Source organism: Puntigrus tetrazona, chromosome 5 (genome assembly GCF_018831695.1).
Source record: "Puntigrus tetrazona isolate hp1 chromosome 5, ASM1883169v1, whole genome shotgun sequence".
In the NCBI taxonomy this organism is placed as follows: domain Eukaryota; kingdom Metazoa; phylum Chordata; class Actinopteri; order Cypriniformes; family Cyprinidae; genus Puntigrus; species Puntigrus tetrazona.
The window spans coordinates 11,970,586-11,988,372 of record NC_056703.1 but is presented as its reverse complement, the minus strand read 5'-3'; the positions used below and the strand labels follow the sequence as shown (position 1 = coordinate 11,988,372).

At 34.7% G+C, this 17,787-nt stretch overlaps 1 long non-coding RNA gene across 2 annotated transcripts in view; it reads right to left on the bottom strand.

Moving 5' to 3' along the window:
* Positions 1 to 1,552: 1,552 nt before the first annotated feature.
* LOC122345698 overlaps positions 1,553 to 17,787 on the bottom strand; it is a 43,384-nt gene continuing 27,149 nt past the window's right edge. The window contains exons 1-3 of one of the 2 annotated variants that reach the window (XR_006251022.1): positions 7,997 to 8,018; positions 7,662 to 7,768; positions 1,553 to 1,817 (exon numbers count right to left, since the gene is read on the bottom strand). This is a non-coding gene — a long non-coding RNA (uncharacterized LOC122345698). Of the gene's footprint in view, positions 1,818 to 7,661; positions 7,769 to 7,996; positions 8,019 to 11,707; positions 11,793 to 17,787 lie in introns of those variants that run through there. The other variant, XR_006251023.1, reaches the window with a different exon arrangement.

Below are 17,787 nucleotides of genomic sequence, written 5' to 3'. Positions count from 1 at the left end.
GCGTTTTGTCATTGGCCTGATTTAACTGCAGCACTGTGGGAATGGGAATACCGAGGCTAGTCGTCACACCTGTGTATGCAAGTCATAAATGATCAGCATACACTAACTATCATTCTACCATTCTATCATTCAAGATTTTTTTTTTCCTGATTCTGAAAGAAGTCACTTCAAGGCTGCATTCATTTGTTCAATTCAGTGATATTGTGAAATATTATAAAATATTACTACAATTTAACATTGTACTTATCCGTTTTGATGCATTATGTATTTCTTGATATGCAAGGTTCTTTCTGTGAGTAAAAATAATTACATTTTTTTCAATTTAACAATTTTTTATTTAACAAAGTAACAGAAAATTTTGCTTTATTTAATTTTAAAAGATTTAAATTTAATATATGAATGAATACTGAATAAAAAATTAAAAAAAACTTTTATTTAGCAAGACTACATCAATTTCAAAAGTGACAGTAAAAGGCATTTATATAGTTGCTGAAGATTTATATTTCAGATATATTTTATTCTTTTTTTGTTTACACCAAAATAATCGTAAAAAGTGTATTTAAGAATGCAGAAATATTTTTGCACGATTACCACAAGAACAATAACTGTTTTTTAAAATCCTTTTAGAACTGGTAATACATAGAACGTAGATAATAACAGGAAATATTTTATGCTGAAAATTCTGAATTCCCCATTATAGAAATTACTCAAATTAAACTAAAATAAAAACAGGTGTTTTAGGTTGTAAGAAATCTTCACTGAATTTTATGATTAAATAAATGCAGCCTTGGTGTGCAGACTTTCAAAAACATTTATACCAACCACAAACTTCTGAACAACAGTGTTTTATATAAATATTCTGGACCAATAATATTTATATGGTTGGATATTGAAATAAAAAAAAAAAAACATTAAAATCGTTATGTATCATTATTAATGTTTTTTTATGTGCGTGTGTGTGTGTTAGAGACTGATGAAATTCCTCTAAGTTAATTTCCACTTAAGTTAATACCAGTTTATTTCTTTTCAGCTTTCTGTGCAGCGTGGTTTAAATTCACTTTAAATTCCAATTCTTTCAACTGAATAAATCAATTTAAATGGACTCAGCTCTTTAATTCAGAATTCTATTTATAGTTAGAACATGCTCTGTAAACACTCACCCAGTGTGTGTGTGTGTGTGTGTGTGTGTGTGAGTGTGTGTGTGTCGATGAAATTAGAGATAATATTGTCAGTGTGGGCAGTGACAGTCGATACATCATTTTATCACATCTTTAACCTTTGTGTGTGTGTGTGTGTGTGTGTGTGTGTACACATGTTAATCTACCCTTGAATTATCTCTAGTAACACAAAAGAATAGGAAAAAGAAACACAAAAGATTTAGAAAACAGAAGAGAGAGAGCGAAGAGAGAGAGAGAGAGAGAAAGATGCATTCAGGAGAAGCAGAATGCTGATGATGAATTCTGATGGAAGCCTTCCGCTGTAAGTCTGCGCATTTCCATTTCCATTTATTTTGCTGCTTCTTACCACAGCATCTTACAAGGAACCTCATATATTGTCAAGTCACGATATTCCAGCGGGTCACAAGGGCAGGAACCGAGCACCAAGAAACCATAGAAATGGCTCTAGGAAAGCTGTACCAATTTTATGGCTATCAAAAGAATAAGGACAGGGTTTGGTTGCAGCAGTCTAGGGTTTGCACATTGTTTTTCAGCACTCGCAAATTCGCTGCTTTATATATACAGATATATTTCACATCCGTTCCATAAATCCAGGCTCCAGAGTAAAGGTCAGGATGCACAGCGGGCGGGCGGCATCACCTGGCAACAGGAAATAACAATCATCAGACGTCTGCCGACACAGGTGGTCATGAGCACAACAGCAATGCACTGCAGAAAAGATTCGAGACCAACGCTTATATGGTATAAGCTTTCAACTCAAATCTGAAAAGGATCTGTAATTGATTTTGCTGAATCAATGTTGATTTAGTTGCTGCATCATTCTGGCCGCAAATTGGATTTGGCTGCAAAGTAGCGCTTGTTTGTGTAGCAGTGACAAATCAGATGAGGACAGATTTGTGATGTTTGTTACTTCTACATAACTGACAACGAGACTTAAAGGGATAGTTCGCCCAAAAAGGAAGAAGCTCAGATCATTTATTCATTTATTGTTTATCATCTTGAATGATTTGTAAAACACAAAAGATATTTTGCCTGGGGGATTGAAAGCACCTCTTTTCTGTTCCTTTCATCGTATTAGTTTTTTTCTGTTTTCCAGCTTCTTTCTTTATTATTATATTTTTGGTTTGTTTGGATTTTTTTGGGCATATTCAGTGAATACGTTACTGTAAATATCAGTCTCTTACACACATAGCTATCAAACGGCTTCAGAGGTTTTAGAATATGGGCACAGCGATTTTTATGGTGCTGTCTTGTGCTTTCTGTGGTTAGTCTAATTGGACATTATGCATATCTTCTTTTGAGTTGCGTGAAAAAAAAAGGCTGGAATGAAATGTCGAGGTGTAAACGAATTGCAAATTTTGGGGTAAATTATTCCTAAATTATCACTCGTATGAATCATGATTAATCACCATCCATGTTCACCTGATCGAGACAACATTTCTTCCTAAAAGGATAGTTCTTCTGAAAATTAACATCCTGTGATCTCTCACATTTGTGACGTTCCAAACCGTCTATGGCTTTCCTGTAAGATTGCACAATTAATTGAAACGTAATTTGCGATATCAGAAAAGCTGTGAAACAAAATCAACACATCTTCCAATACATGTAACGAGAAGCTTTACTTCCCAATATAACAGACAAATATAAATATCAGCATTGTAATCAGTATCATAAATTTACAGTATACTTCACGTTTCCTAAATATTTTTTTATTTTATAGTGCAAGATTTTTATCGTTATTATTTAGCCATATTGACATATAATTGCAAAAGTGCAAAATTGTGCAGATACTGTACTTCCCATACAAACATTGAGGCATATTGTGCAAAATAAAGAAAGTCATGCAGGAGTGTAAATTATTATCATTTTTAGATCAGTAAAAAAAATTGTAGCCTAGCATTTCACGTGTCTTGTTTAGATAAGAAGGTTATCTGTTAAGGGTTTTTAGCTGTAGGTTTGGGTGCTTTCTTCAAGTGAGAAGATTTGTTGCCATTGATAGGTCTCATGTGTTTTTCTCCCTGCAGTAAAGGGTGGAATTTCATGCTGTGTCTCCCGGACTTTAATCACACCTCAACCTACACAACATACGGCCTCTATTTGTGAGCGGGTGTATTCTGCGGCTTACTATAACTGTAAGATAGTTAGAAGTGTTGATATTCGCTCATTTTAATTTCTGAAGCTTGTACATTTATGGATATCTCCAAAAAAAAAACAAAAAAAAAAGAACAGAAAAACAAAAACAAAACTTCATCGTCTTTGACGGAGTGTAAATATGACAGCTGAAATATTTAGCTTGTGTTTCTCACCCTGCGAGAAAGACAGAATTCCTCTGTCATCCCACAGCGCTGTGACATTAGACAAAATTACACAACAGCCTGCCGCTTACCAACCGTAATCACACAAGCCAAACAACATTTGATAACCCGAATGGGTGTGTATGTGAGAAATAAAGAATCGAGGGGCTTCGCAGTAAGAACAGACTGTTAGGACAGATCGTACAGACGGCTCGGAGACCATCTGCTCGGAGAGAGAAATCATAACACGCCACACAGACCTGTTTGCATTTGTATGTTTGGAAGCATGTTCCTGTGGATAAATGGACAAACACGTGGACGAAAAACAAAAGGGTATTGAAAAATGTGCACATGTGTGCGAGCAAGCAGAAATGCAGAGAGACTGAGCAAACGGGGAAAAGACGGACATAATAAAAGACACAAATATACGGTGGACTTCAGAATCATTTCACTAATCAGTTACTACTTTTTTGTGTGTGTTTTTTGCTTATTGAAATTTGAATTATGCATAAATAAATCAAAACCAGGCAGGTGAATTTCATTGTTACACTGTAAAAAAAAAAATGTTTTCAGTCTACTTTCAGATTCAACATTTACATTTTTCAATATTCAATATTACTTACTGATTTTTTGTAATTGTGAAATTTCTGAGTGAAATTGTTTCAGCACTTGTTTCAGCACTTCAGCACTGTAATATTAGCCATTTATTAGTACTAATTAAGCACACATTAATGCCTTATTGACCCTATTCTGCATCCCTTATTCTACCCAATAACTTAATTTAATATCTATACTACTAACTATTAATAAGAAGCAAATTAGGAAGTTATTGAGAGAAGTTGTAGTTAATAGTGAATGAGTGTTGCTTATTTTAAGTGTTACCTAAGTGTTATATTATATTATATTATCATATTGTTTACACTTTATTTTGATGGTCTCTTATGAACATTCTGTTGACAATTAATAACTTTGCACCAACATGTCAACTAACTTCCATTAGAGTGTTAGTAGAGTTTTAGTAAATTGGTAGGGTTATTATATTAATGTTTTGTTTATATACATTTATTTTTAATATTTAAATTATTTTAATTTATTATTATCATTTATTTTTTACTTCGGGTTTCAGTAGTTTTACTACGAGAGTAGTTTAGAAATGGAAAATATAAATATAAAATGAAACATCAAATTATTTCACTAGCTATTTGTATTTTATTTGATTTTATTTCAGCTTTTTAATTGATTTTAGTTAACAAAAACAACACGGTTTTATTTTGCAGTTGTTTGTTGTTTATTTCTTTTGGTTAAATTGCTTGCATGTTCATTTAAATGACAAATCATAATAACAAGTGCCCAGCATAAGAGCTTGGTACATTTGCAGGCAGCATAAGGCAAAACAAATGGAAGATGAGCATATAAGGGAGATAAAAAGAGAGTAGATGCAGAGAGATAGAGTAAGAGGGCGGGAGGATTATTTTAGTCCAAATGGGTCTCTCAATCAGCGCTATTATAACCAGAGAAATCAGATAATTAATACGCTGGAGCCAGGAACCCCGCATCATGTGATTGTCCCCTCTCTTTTTTTCTCCACACACACACACATACACACACGCACACACACAGAGTTGCACTGCTCACACCATTTTGTAAATTAGCCCATTATCTTGACTTGTTGATTCCTTCAATATTTGTTGAAGTGGTTACCATGATAAACAAACAAACCCACGCAGTAATTAAAGCTAATATCAATGTGTTTGGGTGTGTGTGTGTCTGTGCATGCGTGTGCGTGTGCATTTATAGGCAGGTTTGGGCTTGTCAGCACAGAATCATCAACCTTTTGAAAGGCTTTTCATTCCAAACAGCACAAACAGAACCTTGAGGCTGTCCAAAGAAACTCTTGCCAAAACAAACAAAACAGGCATTCAGTCCAATGCTACAGCAGGAGATTGTTCTATATATTCAAGTCAATTCCTGAAATATGGTTTTAGAAATTATTTACCATGGTAAATAGCTGCAGCCAAAATGCCACTGTTTTTTTTTTTTTTTTTTAATGAGTTTGACTTTCCTTGCCCTGCCATTGTTAGAATGAAGCATCTCTAATGCTATTCCATTTAAATTTGACAATATTTATTGTAACTATTTGGGCGGGAATGCAATTACTTTAAGATAAAGTCAGTAATAAAGACAGTCTTCTTTAAAAGATAAGGCACGATTATGCTGTAAAAATATATTTTCAAAAGTCATGAAAAATATTATTTAAGGCAGGCTTTTTTTTTTTTTTTTCTACCAAATCTACCAAAATCAGTTTTTACGTCCAACTTAATGTTCAGTATTACTTGCGGTTACCTTGTAATTAATTACTTTTTGTCTTCGAATTTATGAGTAAAAGTAGTTTTTGAATAAATCCTACACTTTTTATCGGCATAAAAATCACAATTAATTATGTATTTATTCATTTTACAGGGTTACAGTAATAGAAAGTTTAAACCAGGCAAAACAACATCATAAAAGTTATTTTCGCACCAAGGACGATACCTATAAAAATATAAAGATACAGTTCTCAATATTAAAGAACAGTGCCTTTCACACCACAGCTATAACAATAAAGGCACATAGAAAAGATATCACTGGAATCACTTTCAGACCTATTTTTTTTCAGCTGATGAACAAACATGATGCAAACATCGACGGCCAATCAGAAACACCTTCTATAACGAGCTTCAGTATTTAAAGAGGTAGACGAGCGTGTGCTTAAAATAAAAAGGATAAATACAGAGTAAAAAGATATAGTTATCTTTATCGATCTTGTTGTGAACGAGGCTTAAAAGGTTACTGACGTTCAATCCTAATCTATACAAGTGAAACTAGATTCAATTAAACAACTGCTGCTTTGTGCATATGAATGATGCCCTGCTGTTCCATTGTGTATTTTTAGAGCTGTTGTTCAGGATGTTTGTTGAAGCTATTTAATGTTCAGGGTTCAAATGAACCACCTACTCACACCTACAGGAAAAAAAAGCCATTGCTAAAAGAGCAGCATTTTTGAAGGGGAAAAGAACGCATTCGCATGATTTTGTCCCAGAGATGATGAAAGCAGACAGCTGTTGTTCTCTCTGAAGAGTTAAACACCCAGAAGGCAAAATAGGGGAACTTCAAATCTCGTTAAAACATATACGGTGTTTTCATGGGATGAGGCAAAAATGAAGCAACAGGAGAAAATGTAGCAGCTGAGATAGTAAGCGTGTGAATTAAATAGAAAGATATGAAAATATCAAAACAATATTCCGCTGCATCCTGCTTTAGAAAGCCGTGCGAGATGAGATGCGGCGAGAGAGTAATATATACTGCAGAGCGAGAGAAAAGTGAGGGTGGAGTGTAAATCATTGCGTTTAGCTCAGACTGTGAGTGAACAGTACATCACTGACTCATTGTGGTCGGAAAAGCACGACATTACTTCAAATTAATCTGAATCATTAATCAAAAAACCCGCTGTATAAAAATAAACAGCTGAAAAAAGAGTCACATTTTTAAGTCATTCATATTAATTTGATCTCTGCCACGAACTTTAAATAGCATTAAAGTAAATGTAACGTTCGGATGCTGTTTATGCCATTTGTATGCATCGTATTATATAACTCCTTGATTTCATTCCAGCTACTTGTCAAAGCAAAGTCTGTTTGGACACCTATTGTTCTCACGCACACTGGAACATACACACAAAACACAATCATTTACACAATCCCCAGGTAGCAGAGCTGCTAAATTAGTATTCATTTACTAAAATAGTGATTATCCATCATTAAGCTTCATTCATTGCTAATTGCGGCATTAAATGAGGGAGTTGATTAAAATATATTCAAATTATGCAAGAACTCAAAAAGAAACTAAAAGTTCAAAAGCACTCGAACGGGCCCATCTAAATTCACCAAAAAGCATGCACTGTAAGACTGTGCGATACGAGGGAAAAGAATATGTATGAGACGTACAAAAGACGACAGAAAAGAGGACTCGTATAAGAAAAAAAAAAAACGGAAACTTGAAAATTCTAAGAAGTCGCAAAGACTGTTTTAAGAAAAAGTAGGCTGAATACCACAGACTCGTATCGGTGTATGGACCTAATGTGAGTCACAGGTCAATGGCAAGTACCCTATATGTTTACAGGTACATTGAGAGAAACAGTGTAGGCCGTTACCGACATGCCGTTCCCATGGCGATGACTGGGGGCAGCTGGTGAAAAGAATACGGTGGGCTGAGAGCGAGAATCAATGAGAGTGCCATTAAGAGGATCTTCTGAGTTACCTGAGTAAATAAGTACATAAGTGCATATGTGAGTAAATATCAATTGTCCAATAAGAATTATTAACAAGAGTTTTATGTTGTTTCAAACCCGTGTTGATTTTGCTTTCTCTGTGGAACCCAAAAGAAGAAATTAAGATGAATGTTCACAATGATTTCTTCTATACAGTGCAAGTAAATGAGGACTATGTGCTGTTTAAGGGATAAAGGTTATGTCATTAAATTATTTACCCTCATGTTGTTCCAAACCCGTATGTCCTGCGTTCATCTTCGGAGGCAAATGAAGATATTTTTGCTGAAATCTGAGAGCTTTCTTTCAATGCAACCTAAACATTTTCGAGCCCAGAAATCTAGGAATGACCTACCTGGACACATCAGTGCACTTTTTGTTCAGCTTTTTTGCGTACCTTACAGCACGTTTCACTGCAGTTTTAAAGAGAAACATGGTGCAAAAACACAGGTTTAATACATCAACTATCGCTCATTTTTATTCGGTTGACATAAGTAAGCATTGCTGCGCTTTCATTGCGTTGCATACCGTTAAACATATCATGTCGCTAAACGTTAATCCTCTATCATTTTGGAAATATGCCCCACACAAAACCTACCTAATAGTGTTAACAAATGCAAAACTATTATAAAAAGGCATTTGTTGATGCAACAGTGCCATTTCAACTTTCTTTTATGCAGATTTGATCTATTTTGTTGAACTGTACTTACACGTGATTTGAACACGTGAGCTACAGAACAAACCTACCATCTTTGAAAGCCCACAGATATAAGGCTGTTGATGTGTGATGCTTACATTCAGAAGCACCGGTTTTTAAATCTCTCAACGTATTAATATTGTTATGTAATCATAACATCATGTACGTCTTGTAATGGTGAGAAAAGTATGCTTTATTAATCGAAACTCTATAAATTTCTGTGAAAAGAAATAAAAGGAGTCGAGGTATTACTGCCTCTAGCGTTCATTTCTTTTGGAAACTGCACTGATGTAGTTATTGGCACATATTTTGTGTCTCGCTAAAAAGTGTGCCACGGTACGTTTTTGCCATGAGACCAGGTATAAAACGACTGTGTAATAAGACAAGAATTGTTGAATAAAGTCATTAGTTTTCTGTTCTCGTAGCTTCATAACATCAGGCTATACCATTGATGAGAATTTAATGACATTATTTGTATTTTTTTGTTGAACCATCCCTTTAAGATTAAAATATGACTAAAAAAGCATATAATCATTACAAACAGCAGTGGCGAGCAGTGACCCATATATGTGGAGAACAACGGGAAAGACGAATGAAACAATAAAAATTCTCAGAAAATTTTGCTTTGCTTTACATTTTGATTATTTTTGGTTAATTAGGCCCAACGTGCCTACATGCACCTTTACCATGCTTTATTTATGCCAGGAAATGTGTGAAGATGTTTTTTTGTGGACTTTCAGATTTTGCTTTGCTTAAGAAAACATGAAAACATGATTTTTTTTTCGCCCCCATGCTTCATTTAGTTTTTTAATCAAATACAAACTGAATTTTTGCTAATCGAGATTCGGCAGCAACAGCGCATCTTCCTGTTTAGACAAGCAATTCACAGCTTTTCTTGCACATGATATCACCAAAACCTCAGAACGAGGAGCATTAATGACGCTTCATATCTATAGAGTGTAGACCTGCTCACCCAAATACCTCTGCCTAACTGGCACAGATTTTTAGAAAATTACCCACATTTGGCAAATAAATAATTTATGGACGGTTATAAACATACTCCCAGCATTTTATTATTTAATCCCTATGTTACGCAGCAAATGACGAGGGAATCCATAGATTTTAGTTTATATTAATTAGCTAGTCCGTGAACTCATTCTCAAAATGCTTGGTTATAGATAGTATTTGAATCTTATGGCTGTAACAAAAAAAACTCTTATTATAGACAGAGCATGTTACTTATGAATGGGAGAAAGTGTAAGATGCTATACAGAATAAAAGCCAGTCACTAATTAGTTTTTTCATTTCAAGTGAAATTATTTGCCTTAAAGGGACATTCTGGGTCCCATAGTAACTACTATGTAGTTACATTTAAATTAATAATTTGAAACAATATATTTCGATGTGACTTATTGTTTTTACATTTACTTATATTTTGAAATAACTGCATATAATTACAGCTGCAATTACATGTATAACTACACTGTTGATACATACCACCAAACCTGTTCCTATCCTTACCTGCATCCTACCTCTATAGCATCAAGTGTTTTGCAATAAATTATGAACTCAGTAAGAACACTGTACTTATTTTTTGATGCAAGCGCATAGTACTTAAGGCCACCTAATATAGTCGCCGTTTGCTTTTACTGTATGAAAAATAACAACTTTACCATGAATGTCACCCTTTGTTCTGCATAGAATGAAAGCCATTTGGTTTTTGAAAAGCATGAGAGTGAGTTAATAATTCTTTATTTCTGAGTAAACTTACAGGGTTGAGAAGTCAACATTTATTTTGTTGATAAGTTGCAATAGAAATGGTTTTACTTGTAATGTGAATTGAAAAACTCAACCCACTGCAAAACAGTTCCTATAGATGAAACAACTGACAAAAGACTGAAACTAAATAGTTAATTAATATGCACGCACCTATCTAAAAATTGAAAACACATTCATGCACAAGGCTAAATGTGTGTGTGTGTGCCAGTGTGCGCAGTTGGTTAGTGACAACTGTTTGCTTTTTCTGAAAGACTGTCTGTATCTCAGTTTGAGTGTTTTTGGTAACCATGGAAACAAATGCCACAGTAACAGCGGGAAATCAAAGCCCGGGCGATGAGCTGCTGAGAGGAAGTGAGAGAGAATGCAAGCGTGTGTGTGTGTGTGTGTGTGTGTGTGTGTGTGCGCGCGCGCTCCTCTGTGATATAAACAGGCTCTCAAAACATGGATTTGTTTTATCTTCTGTTGGGTTCGTAAATGAAATATGGAAAATCATAAAGTCGCTTTCTAGATCTCCTGCGACCTAGCCAATCTTTTTTCCTCTTTCAGGGGACACCGTCTCAAGTCTACTTTTCAAAGGCCTTGAAAGTTGTTCTTCGCAGACCTCTCGTACATCACACATCGCTGGAGATTTTCTATCGGATCCCACTTGTTGGGGTGAAGCGTTTTCAACATGGCAGTTGTCTCTGTCCAGGAGAGGGAATAGTAACACTGATCTTGCTCTTTATTTATTGATGAGACTACTTTCTAGTCTACTCCTGCTGTTTTTTTCGACACTTTTGAGTAAATCACAAACCCGCTTGAAGATTCTGGATGTGGAGATGTATTCTTACATTTATGAATAATTATGAATAATATTTTGATTATATGCAGCTCCTTACAATGGCACTTTTAGTTAATAGACTAAGATATTGGTGTAACAACAATAGTGGTATTAGTTTATAAATAGCATTTTACCCCATAGTATATATATATATATATTTTTATTATTTATTAAACCTCTTTCTCACCTTTTAAAGTTTCATACTGTATATTACTTTCTTGATTTAAGGCCTAATTTTGAAAAAAGAATATTACCAAAACTTTTAAGAACGTAATTTCCCTCTAGACTAGCAAAGAATTTAGATTTTGGTTTTAATACATTAATTATTAAATACTAATGAAGCATCTAGGTTATATTCGCAATTTCAACCATATTCTCAAACTTATCATTTTCAATGACCTCAAAATCAGTATTTTGACACTTATATCTCATTGCATACAGTAATTGTTTTGCAGTAAAGCCATTCAAACCAGTTACATTTTTGCTGATGATATTCTTTTGTTTTATGCCTACAATAATTATAAGAGAAACACCTCACCATCATTGTCTATTAAACAGTGCGACCTTACATCTATATTTTTGTTAAATTGTTTTCGATGAACCGATGAAGGAATACTAAGAAAAAAGATGTCTAACCTTAAAAAATGATGGGAGGGAGAGGTTAGAGAATGACGTCCTGGGGCGCTAAAGACCAGAGGTTAATGGGTTAATGACCATCGATCTGAAAGAAAAAAAAACACTTGTAAGAAACATGCAACAAGCAACTAGTTAATAGTGAGAGTTGGTGCCAGTACTAAAGTGTTATGCTAATATTGAGCGTGGTTTCCTATTGACTAACATTAGCATGTGCGAAAATATTCACATTAAAAAACCATTTCCTTTGTTACATTTATCACAATCCTCCCAATAAAGTATACGCGTCCTGAATGTAACACTGGCCTTTGTGAACTTCCAGATTAATTGTATGCTACATGATTAAGTTATTCATTTAATCGTCATGGGTGATGACTGCTAAAATGAGCTCAAAATTTAAATCTTTAAGCTAATTATATTCTGAATAAATGAGCAAAAAATTGTTCTGATTATTTCTGCTCTCCCACACGTTCCTTTTTAATGCTTAAAACAGTAACTTTGGCATTTCTGCTGCACTTATATTTAGCAGATGTTTGTTTCTTGCACAAGCTTTAGTATAAAAACAATTTACAATGTAGAGCACAAATAACGTTTTTGACAATTATTGAGACAAATAGTTGGAAATGCACAAAGCTTGCTAACAGCTGCCTCACATTACAATCTAATCATGTTTTTAATGTTACAAAGCAATGATATTGTTTTTCTACCTGCATATGAAGATGATGACACAGTTCTTTCTAAACATGTGTTGAACAACTTTCTGCAAATTAACCCCATCGTTTTACATTACTTTTTTTCTTCTTTTTTTTTACAGATGCATGCTATAATCCCGAATTGAGCCATGACACATTTACAGAAATAAAGTTATAAAAATAAATGTGGAAGCAGTGATGAGAGAGTTAGTGAGCGAGCACATGTCATCTGAACTGAATTGAGACATGCAATAAAAAAAGGACATGTTTGATCACCGGTTGTCTATAGACATCAAATTCTCACCCAGCAGATGGAGGGAGAGAGAGAGAAAGGCAGAGAGAGAGAGAGGGAGCAGATTTGAGTGGAAGAGTTAAATAATTAGGATTTGTTATGATCGACAGATGGCCAAAGTTTGGCTCTGTGGAAGTTTATGGAAGAAAGTTTCCTCTGCATGTGTGTGTGTGTGTGTGTGTGTTGAGTGTATGTGGTATTTTAACTCAAAGCTCAACTCCAACAGACAGAATGGTGCTCTCTCCAAAGGCTCTGGAGGATCTGAGAGCCAGAATCGCCATTAGCGTGAAGTTTAGCTCAGGTCTAGCCTTAATCTGACAAATAGATCTCTGCTGGTGCCGTCTTCTACAGCAGCAATCACACACACACACAAAGATAAACCAACTTAAAATGATATACTGCTGAAGGGTACATCTGAACCTCCTGAAGGTTCTTAAGTGGGTGTGAGTGTGTGACTTTTAGTAAGGCGGTGTGATGTGTCATTTGACCAACATTCATATACCCTGATGCAATTGTTCAGCACACAGAGAAATCTGTCATAATACTTTCATCATTTCTCTCCCTTTCTCTCTCGATGGAAGGTAAACTGCCAGTGTGAGAATGGATTAAGCTTTAATTCAGGGATTAAACCTTGGCTTTGTAACATTAGACCCACTTTGTGTCACCTGGAGAGAAAAGCTGAAGATGAGTTTCAAAAATAACACATTCATTATTCAACACGTGTCATCTTTCAAAGCCATAACAGAGCGTTTCTTTTGCTATAGGTACTGTGGACTTTTAAAATATGAGCTCTCTTACAAAATATTTTAACCTGTGCTTTGTGATGGGAATGACAGCGGTGGAAATTGTTTTTTTAAATAATCTGTGACAAATTTTGTTTCCTTAATATAATATAAAGTAATATCTTTGCATCATTCGGCTGAATTTAAAATTATGCACAATGAAAAGATTTTATTCATGGAAATGATATTCACTTTTCCGTTTTGTTTTCTCCACACATTGCATGTCGTGTTTCATCTCAAGGATGCTATTTCGCTAACATTGTTGTCTTCTGGGTAACGAAGCATAACTTTTGAAAAACATTTGAAAAGGGACAAAATTTATTAAGAGCAAAATTAAGGGCTGGAATACACTACACAACTCTTACAAAGATTTCTGCTTCGGCTTTGAGCTGTTGGAGTGTATGATGTTCAAATACTCTGGTTGTTATTATTTTATTTTATTTTATTTGGGTAACTTTTTAAACAGACTATGATTCCATCCAGTAGGAAAATATCAAAATGATTTTAGAACTCTTCCAACAAGGTGTTTTTTCGTTTTATTTAATTTAATGAAAAGTCTATGTCTTAGCTGAGCAGATTACTCCCAAATTGCTGTTACTGATACCGAACTATAAAAACTGTAGTTAGTTTTCATTACATCGTTCGTTTTAGGCAGTATAATCAGATTACTTTTTAAATACTTTCGTCAAAATCGATTTAATTAGGACAATCTTGTATCCACATTGATATACAAAATACAAAATAATACAAAATATTCCATTTGTAGTAATATAAAACAAGTGCATTAAACATTATATTTGGTAAAAGAGGTTCAGGAATCCACACGTTACATGAAAAAAACAAAAAACGAATTTGTGCATTTTATGTCAGAAACGCAAAAGACTTCCATTAAATTAAATTCATTAAATAATTCAGTCCTACTTTATATTAGCTGGCCTTAACTACTATGTACGTACATTTAAATGAATCATTTGGTACAATGCACTTGTTGTGAACATATGTGTTTTTACACTGTACTTATACTATATAAATACCTATATGTAATTGCATCTGTAATTAATTTCTATAATTACATTTATAATTACACAGCTCACCCATGCCTTACAGTTTACCTCAGCTTAACTGTACCCATATCCACCTATAGCAGCAGAAATGTTTTGAAATACAGTAGGATTGCAATAAACATAATGTATTTATTTTTTAATACAACTGCATAGTAGTTAAGGCCACCTAATATAAAGTGTGAACAATAAGTCAAATAGAATTCGATGCATGCAGTGTTGAAACACTTCTTAAACCTGAAATAATTTTTGTAAATCCAGTCAAATGCTGTGTAGTGACTTGTGACTGATCTTTGTGTCAATGTCCACAAAAGACTAGACTATTTTAATAAGGCGCATTTAAAATATGAAAATGAGGACTATTGGAAGAATCAATAAATTACGAATAATTTCTGACTTGTATTTTAATCCAACCCAAGTACTTGATTTTTATAAACTGATTGTGTAATCGTGATTACATGTAATAAGTTACTGCCTAGTTCTGAAAGCATTGTTCAAAGTTCATAACTGGACAAAATTGTTAGTTTCTTCAAATCTACCAATGTCAATGGGGTTGTGTGAGCTACGATTTAGAGGTAGAGCGCGGTAAATGATATTTCTGTGTCACAATGAAAACCACGGTTATGAAATATTTCAAAAATCTTTGTGTGCATGTAGTTTAGTGAAATAGAGGATGTGGAGGTGGGGAGTTTTTTTTTTTCAACTAAAGCTGGAACTGAATGGGAAAGAGAGGTCTCTGAATGGATGAACATTTTGTATTGAGTGGTCCAGAAGACCGCTGAGCACTAACTCTTTCTCTCTCGCCCCATGTGTCCAGTCCCTGGTGCCAGCTCCGCTAACCCTACCGGCTGGAGGATACAGGACTGAAACAGAGGGAACATTTAGGCACAGAAAGAAACAAAACAGCATGAAGGGAGAGAAAAGATAGAAGTGGGTAGGGGGCAGTAATGAAAGGTCAATGAATGGTGTTTTGTTGAGTTAATTAAAGTTTAATTGAGTGAGCATTATATAAACAAAGTGGGAAAGCAATGTGAAGTGCTCTTCAGATCTGAAGTACAGAAAAATGCTCCTTTGAGGCTGGAAAGCGAATACCAGTTGCATTGTTTTTTTTTTTTTTTGAGAGCAGATATGTCAAAGCATGCACGTCAAAGCCTATAACAGGCTTGTCTCGCTTTGAACCTTTATCCTTTAAAATTATTGTCGTACAAGTCATTTGCCTGAGGCAAAGTATGTGTTTTGTTGTGTGTGCGAGTGTGTGTATGAGCTCTCATATATATATGTGTGTTCGTCTGTGTGATCATGCGAATGTTTCAGATCTGTGTGTGTGTTTGGTAGGGGTCAAAATCATTTGCCCCCTGTCAGTTCTATTTAAGTATTTCTGCCATCTCTTAATCCCTGGTGGTGTGTGTATGCGTGTGTGTGTGTGTGTGTGTGTGCGGGGATGCATGTGTTGAATAGCACAGATGATTTGTTTACTGACAGACACAAACCTGTTTGTATGCCCGTCAGAGTGCGTTTGTCAGGAAAAGCGAATCCACTGATCTAATCTTCTTCAAACCAGCCGTCCCCACACACACGTGTGCGAGTCACATGTAAACAAGAGTGAACGCTGTAACATCTTAACATACAGATGTATTCAGAGTCCAACCACTGAAGAACACAGACTTTCTTTCTTATCTTTCATACACACCCTCCCAGTCACAAGCTTGTATGCATTTCTGATGCAAAAAAAAGCACATACGTGTTTAATAATGATTGAAAAGTTTTTCTGCCTGCAGCAATGGCAGTATTTTTTAAATGCGCAGAGCACGGTAGACAGAGAGGTGAGCGCTGTTTTTTTTTTTTTTTTTTTGAAAGGTGGAAAAAGGTTTGGTTTGGATGATTTTTACATTTATATTTATGCATTTAGCAGGTGCTTTTAGCCAAAGTGACTTCAAGGTAAACATTTGATCAGTTCATGCGTTCTCTGAGAATCAAACCTTGGCATTGCTAGTGCCGGGCTTAACTCAAGTAAATATATTGTGTACCATAAACTGTATAATGTTATGTAGTAGCTTATGAGCCCCTCAATTTTAAATGAAAGCTGTCATGAATTTTTATACGGATCATAAAAGAAGATCATTTTAAAAATGTCTGTACAATAGAAATCAATAATAATTGTAATGGTTGTGTTACCAGCATTCTTTAAATGATCTTGTTTTGTTTTGCACAGAGGTTCACACCAACAACTGTGTGAGTAAATGGCAGAAATGTATTTTCCTTTTTTTTTTGGTGAACTACCTCTTTAATACAGTAAGAATAGTGAATATACCGGTCATCTTTCAAACACCCATATTTAACCAGGAAAAGACTCAATGAGATTAAAATATCTTTTCCAGGAGTGTCTTTTTAATTGGTATACCAATCTTTCAGAAGTATTCTCAGGAGCATCAATTTATTTAACGTATTAAAGGAATGATTCGTTCACTCACAAATTCAGGTTTGCTTAAAAGTCTAATTTGTGCAGCTTCATTGTAAACTCTGATTTGTGAATCCTGTAGAGACTCATTGGCAAATCTTTGTTTGGAAAAGAGTCAAATGAAAGCAGCGGGATTCAGGGAGGTAAAACACAAGCCAGTCCTTTGTAGCTTTGATTCTGTTTCTTAAAGTCAAGGCATGAATTTGACATTTCTTTTTTTACAGTGCTTATTTGTCACGTCTTTGGACTCTTTTGTTGTTGTTTTTGTCTTGTGCCATGTGCTCTGTGTTCCCTACCTTTGTTCGTGTTAATTGTTTCATTGTCTTCACCTGTGTCTTGTTAATTCAGTGATTTCCTTGTGTATTTAGTCCTGTGTGTTTGTATTCAGTTTGTCCGATCGTCAAGGTTTTTACGTGTGGTTTATGTTCTGCCTGTCTGCCTGCCTATATTATTATTTTATCCGTTTTAAGAGGATTAAATCCGTTTAAGTTTATTTCGTCGAGTGCTCCTTCACACTAAACTACACCGTAACATTATTATAAATGATTTTATCGTGCACATCATATTTTTTTTAATCCATGTGCTCTCATAATTTTTCATCAAAAACAATAACTTTGAGACAATAATCCTCTAGTAATGAGTCACTCTCATGAGACTGCAGCAATTAAGATCAAAAATGATTCGATGAGCCAATCAGTTCTCAATGGGCAAATTCTCTATATTTTGTTTAGGAACCCCAAGATATATGTCACAATACGAGAGAAATAATGCTAACTTCCATTTCATTCTGACTACTAC